Source organism: Rhinopithecus roxellana, chromosome 4, assembly GCF_007565055.1.
Source record: "Rhinopithecus roxellana isolate Shanxi Qingling chromosome 4, ASM756505v1, whole genome shotgun sequence".
NCBI lineage: Eukaryota > Metazoa > Chordata > Mammalia > Primates > Cercopithecidae > Rhinopithecus > Rhinopithecus roxellana.
The window spans coordinates 54,346,912-54,353,818 of NC_044552.1; positions in this window are offsets into that span (position 1 = coordinate 54,346,912).

The following is a 6,907-nucleotide window of genomic DNA, read 5'->3' on the forward strand; positions in this document are numbered from 1 at the left end:
TGTTACCTTAGAAAAAAAGAGGAGAGAAAAACCACTAAATAGATACAGAAATACACATGCCATTAAACAGAAAAGTTATCTCTTTCATAATACAAAAATGTATTTCAAATATAGTTAGGATTATCTTTCTGTCCAGATAAGAATAATTAATTATATGCTAAAATCTACCCATCAAAGAAGTGGAAGAGGCAACCATTTCTATACATTATTAGTAGGAACTAAGTTTGCAGAAAGACCCCTATTTAAAGATACCAAGTGAATTAAAAAAACATGCTTTTTTTGTGTCAGTTTCTCATGAAGGAATGTATTATACTGAAATGCTCACATGCAAAAATATGTCTCTATAAAAAGATTTTTACTTAAGCATTATTTATAATAAAGGAAAACTAAATGCTATAAAAATACACCTAAGTGCAGAAATAAAAAGCTAAGTAAATTAGGAATGATCCATGATACGAAATACTAGGCAGGTGGTTAGAAAAACGATTAAAGTTTTTATATTCTTATGATGAGAGATGCAGTTTTCTAAAAGTCAAAATTATAGAATCTATATACATATGACATGATCTAGTCTTTCCCTCCCCCATCCACTTCTTCTGTTGCTCTCATTCCTCCTTTCACTCAAACATTTTCTGATTTTTTACATTTCTAACATCATGACTGGAAACACTTTATACCGCTGTGAGTTATTTGAAATATCTAATCCTTTTATTTCATTTTATTAAATTATATAATTTGAAAAAATGCAGATAACCTTTTTAGACACACGTTTTAAGTAAGTAGAGGAATGAAAGTGAAAACAAAATATTAAACAATGAGTCCTTAGTGTTGTAAACTATTAATATATCCAGTGATCAAGAAGCACAAATCTTTGCCTGTTTCAAATGAGGACATAAACATTAGTGAATTTGAACACTAAAGAAGTATGGCCAATAGTGTAGCTACAAGCAAAGCCCAATACCTGGTATTTGTTTTTAGTTTCAGTGTGTTTTATTTTCCCCAAAATCTGCTGTTTTCTCCTGAAAGTTGATACAAAAGAAAGTTCCCTGGGTATCCACCATGTGTCACATCACTTGGAAGAGGGAGTAGAAACCATGCTTACTTCAAAGAAGAATATTGGCTAAGTGATTTAAATAGCTTCATAGGCTATGTCCAAGAAAATGTGTGGCAAACAACGGTGTAATTTTTCAGAATGGTCTTCAACATCACCCTCATGCCCATAGCTTATCAACAGGGTCTATGGACAGAGTGGCACATTTACTCATAGTATGAAAACTCATTATATATTTCAAGGTCACTGTCGGGGGGGAGTGTCACAGACTCAGGAGCCCAAAACAGGTATGTGTTTCTCTCTCTCTCTCTCTCTCTCTCTCTCTCTCTCTCTCTCTCTCTCTGTCTCTCTCTCTGGGTGTGTGTGTGTGTTTACATGTATGAATGAAAGTCAAGATGATCTGTGAAGCAAAGGTAGAAAAGATCAACATTCTGAATAAAAATCTGATTAGATTGTCAGGTAGCAGTGGAGGGTAGGGTGGCACAAAATAGATTTAGATTACTGGATAACTAGAAAAGAAAGCCTAAATGATGCCTCAAACAAAGATAGCACATTCTTGACTCTTCATTATAAGAATACTACAATATATACTATATTCTGTATAAATGTGTATGGAGACAAAAATAAAATATTTCAAAGTGTCCAGACTGATAATTACCATGCAAGGTAATAGTGGCCTTTTGAAATGTGCTCAAAGCCTAAATAGTTGGGACATCATGGTAAACACTATGTTTTCCTTAACAAGGAAGGGCACTGCTATTCCCTCACTGCTAAAGGAATGGTGATACCAGAATAGCTCTGGGATTATATACAGCAAACCATTGTATCATAGTAGGGATGTGGTATGTTCCTTATACTTATATTAGCATGTAGTTACTATATGTTTTTATGGGAAGAAAAAATCATGAAGCAATATAGAAAATTTCATATTGTGAAACCAATGGCCTCATGTAAAAATGGAATAGAAATGTTTTTATCCGGCTTCACGGAACGTAAAGTTCAGAATTCACTACCACTTAAACGCAAAAACCTTCTAGAAAAGTACTTCCAAAACAAGACCATGAGGTGGTATTTATGGCATTCACAACAATATACACTGCATTTAGCAACCCTTTTGGAAGGGAACATTTGGGCACAAAAAGACCATAAATACCATGTCTGGTCTTTTACTTAATCTGTACAACACCCTATAACACTTTTGATGAATTATTTATGTAAATATCTCCAGTGTATGAAAAACTTCACATTTGTTGGTAAAATTTTGTGAATATTGGAGCTGCTTTAGGCATATAAATGAATCATATTACAAAAACTTGAGAATATTATTTAGTAAAAGACATATCAAATGTGTATGTTCTTAAAATAAAGCTATAAATTATCTCTGAAGAGGCATGATAATTATTTCCCTTCTGCAAATCTCAACTGCATTTAGGTTTCTGAATTGAGGTTGTAAATATCAAATCATTTTTTCAAATAGTAACTATATTCAGGTGTTTAGAATTATGCTGAATGTTATTACTACACTGTGTCAGTTATACAGTGTCACTTCAACTACATATAGTCTTTTGTGGTGGGATTTACTATTACAATTTTATGTATGTAAACACTAAGGCTCCAAAATTTTACATGACTTCATTATTAAATAGCTTGAAAGTAATAGAGAGATCCTACACAAAAATAGCTCCTTCCAAAATTTAGATGCCATAAAATAGTATAGAGGAAGTTATTAGAAGACTCTAATGTGGAAAGTATACACATGAAATGTAGGTTTTGAAATTCTTTTCTTTCTCATCCATTCCAACCACTTTATGAACAGGATGTTTAAATACTTGTTAAACTAAGCATTGTATAGAGCTGTCAAATAATAATTGGAATGTTAGAACCATGATAGAGAATTAGCTTCTAAGTGAGACTTGTTTCAATTTAGAGAACAGACCTGGTATGGAGCCCTGATACCTCTCTTTGTGTCTGAAACTATGTGAGAGCTTCGATGGGGTTCTTATCTCATTTTAACCATTCCTTTGGACTGAGTCTAATACCATTCCCACCACTCCATCATGCCTTCAGAGGTATCCAGGAAGACTCAAATACCATTGAAATTTCCCTTGACCAATGGTCTTGTGATGACTATCACTGAAAATGTATCCACGTACATATCTAAATATAATGTATTAAATGATGTTGTCATAGCAGAATTCTCACTTTGGCCAAGCTTTGAATTCAATTGTTTACTGAACTATGTCATGATCCCCCTTGGTACTCTCTCCACCATTTTCTCTCTTTGTGCTTTTTAAAATTATTAGTATACTTAGGCTTAAGTTGGCCTTATATTATTTATTTTCATTTGTTTCTCTGTTTGTTATTCCTCTGTTTCTCTTTGCTTGCCTTCCTGTGAGTTATTTGAACATTTTTAATATTTCCATCTTAAATTTATACTGTTTTTGAGTGTACCACTTTGTATACTTTCTTCTAGTGGTTACTCTTCATATAAAAATATATATATCTACTTAAATTATCACAGTCTACTTGTATTGATATTTTGTCACTTAGAGTGAAGGGTAGAAACCTCACTTTTATTTAGGTACTTTTCCTTCCCACTTTAATAATATATTTAAGCTAAGTACTAACTTTACATATACGAAACATCTCCATGTGTGGTGTAACAATTTTTGCTTCAACCAACAAATATTTTAAGAAAATCATGAAGAGAAAATTCTCTTGCATTTAACCCTTATTTTTATCCATTCTGACGTTCTTTCTTTGCTGAATTTTTAAAACTTCTCATCATTTCTTTTTATTTTTCTCTAGAAAACATCCTTTAGCCATTCTTTAAGGGTAGGCTTGCAAATCAATTATCTGACCCTTCTTTATGTGAGAATGCCTTTATGTTCCTTTTATTCCTGAAGTATACCTTCACTGGATATAAGATCCAGGGTTAATCATTATTTTTCAAGCACTTGTAAAGCATGCCACTCTCTTCTGAACTTTGTGGTTTCAAATGAGAAATCTACTCTCACTAAAATTGTTATTCTTCAATAGGTATATATTGTTTCTCTTTGCCTATTAAATTTTTTCATTAGCTCGAATTTTTCAGAAGTTTGTAAGGTGTTATAGCCTCTGTGCTCAGTTCTACTGAAGCCATTCCAAGCATTTTGTGGACAGTTTTTTCATTTTCTCTCTGGAGTCAGACAGTTACTGCCAATTTCTTTTTCTTCTTTATTATTTCACCCTTCTTAATCCTTTGGCTGAGTTGAGCAGGCTTTCCTTGTTCTGTTTTGGTTTGTTTGTTTAAATTTTTGCCGGATCCTGTTAGTAGTTCTGGGGTTGAGACTTCTGCAGTGCTCTGTCTAGTATACATGGGAAGCAAAAAGGAAACTCAGAGAAGTAATTTTCATGATGATACTCAAGTCCAAGGTCCTCATGCAATTTGCTTTCTTAGTTTCACTTCTAGAGTCTTCCTAGGCTTGTTTGTTGTGTATGCTCAAGTTTCTCAGTTTTAAGAATGAGGATCTGAGAGAATGTGGCTCCTCTAACTTGGCCAATACCCTACCACTAAGTGAACCTACATTTTTTTGCATGAATGAAGATTTTTCCTAAGTTCGCTGTGTAGCAGGTCAATTATCTACAGATGCAAGAAAACAGAGGTTTCCTGACCTGCTATATATATAGTAAGCAATTCTTCTAATTGGTGAGGCTTTAAAATCTGAGTAAGAAGTTCTCCACTGTGGTTCAGGACCATGCAACATATTTGTAAAGTGACAAATCATTATGGCATATGGTACGTGTAAACTCTCTCAACAGAAAAATTTCTGGCAAGAAGTTGCTCTCAACTGAACGATAAACAGCTAAATGTCTGAGGGATCCTTTTATTAGTATTATCTATTTCTATTTATTATGAATCTTTGTTATTTTCTTTAAAAAATTGTTATTCTGTCAAGCACATTTGCAAACTACTTATATGGAATGTTACAGCTCATCATAGATACTGTTTAAAAATTGCAAATATATGAAAAAGAAGTTCCTACAGTATGTGATCATTGGCAAGTCAATCTCCTGCTTTTCAATTGCCTTCAGAAAATTCTGAAAACACTCAAGGTAGTGCAATTATTGATGGTACCACTAATATAAATATGGACACAGTCTATTGGAAAAGATAACTTACAAGATGAAAGGATGACACAAAGAAACAACAAAGGATTTCTCCAGTATAATCTGAACCATGGTAATATTTTCAACAAGCAATATCTAATAACATCTGTTTAATGCACAAACCATATTGTTTTGAACAAATAAAGTAATTTGGCTTTAAAAAAAATATGGTCATAAGTTATCCATTTGCTGTTAACTATATATTAATATTCGTCTTTCAGGTTTTCACCTCCTTTAGTAGTTTTCATCCGTTTGTGAAAAATGTCTTAACTTTTCTTCCATAAACCCCTTTACATGAGTATGTACTCACAGAAATTCCTGGACCTGCAGTTTTGTTGTTCCTGAATTCTTTCCCACAACGTATTTCATGTATTATAATATTTTAAAAAACAATTTAGTTTAGCTGAGGATCTATTTTTCTATTTTTCCCCTGTCAGTAAGCCAATTTATCAAATATTATTTACCATATAAACTATTTTCTCTTTTCATTTATTTATTTATTTGATTTTTATGTTTTGTGTATACATAGTAGGTGTCTATATTTATGTGGTACATAAGATGTTTTGATACAGGCATGCCATGTGAAATAAGCACATCATAGAGAATGGGGTATCCATCTCCTCAAGCATTTATCCTTTGAGTAACAAACAATCCAATTACACTCTTTTAAGTATTTTAAAATGTACAGTTATTATTGACTATAGTCACTCTATTGTGCTATCAAATAGTAGGACTTATTCATTCTTTCTAAATATTTTTGTACCCATTAACCACCTCCACCTCCTCCCCAACGCCCCACTACCCTATGCAGCCTCTGATAACCATCCTTCTATTCTCTATGTCCATGGGTTCAATTATGATTTTTAGATCCCACAAATGTGAGAACATGTGATGTTTGTCTTTCTGTGCCTGGGTTATTTCACTTAACATAATAATCTCTAGTTCCATTCATGTTTTTGCAAATGACTGAATCTCATTCTTTTTTATGACTGAATAGCTCTCCCTTGTATGTATGTACCACATTTTCTTTATCCAATCATCTATGGAACCTAGTGTCTGAATGTACAGGGTCTATTCCTAAATTCTCTTTTATCCTATTGATCTATTTAAATCATTCTATGCCTTTTTCTCTGTGATTTCAATATTTAAGCTTCATATTTGTCTTAATATCTGACAGGGTGAGGGGCTCTATTATTATCTTTCTTAAATTTTCCTATTAAAAAGTTCTTATTTTCCCATTTAAAACTTATGATATGTTCATCTGTCCACCCTCTAAAAAATCCTATGGATTATGATTGTCTTTGTATGAATTTATAGATTGTTTGAGAAAAATTTGCTTCTTTCATTGCCAAATCATCTCACCCATGAACATGTGTGTTAGTTATTTTTCCATATTTAAAAAAAATACGTTTAATAGAGTTTTAACGTGTTCTTCACTCATAGTGGCTAATAAATTAAATTTGATTAATCTCTTGATATTTCAGAATACATTAAGAATGGAAGTGAAATTATTAAACCTGATAAAAAGAGCTGCTAAACTAATATGGAAAGTAAAATATATTATGTATAAAGAAGCCGTTATAATATGTCTGTCATGACTGCAATTGTTCAAAATATAAAATATAGCTGTAATTACTTGACAAAGTTGTTTAAAATACCCAGGAGTATTTTGAAAACTAGACATCTCTTATATGTGATTTATTTTCC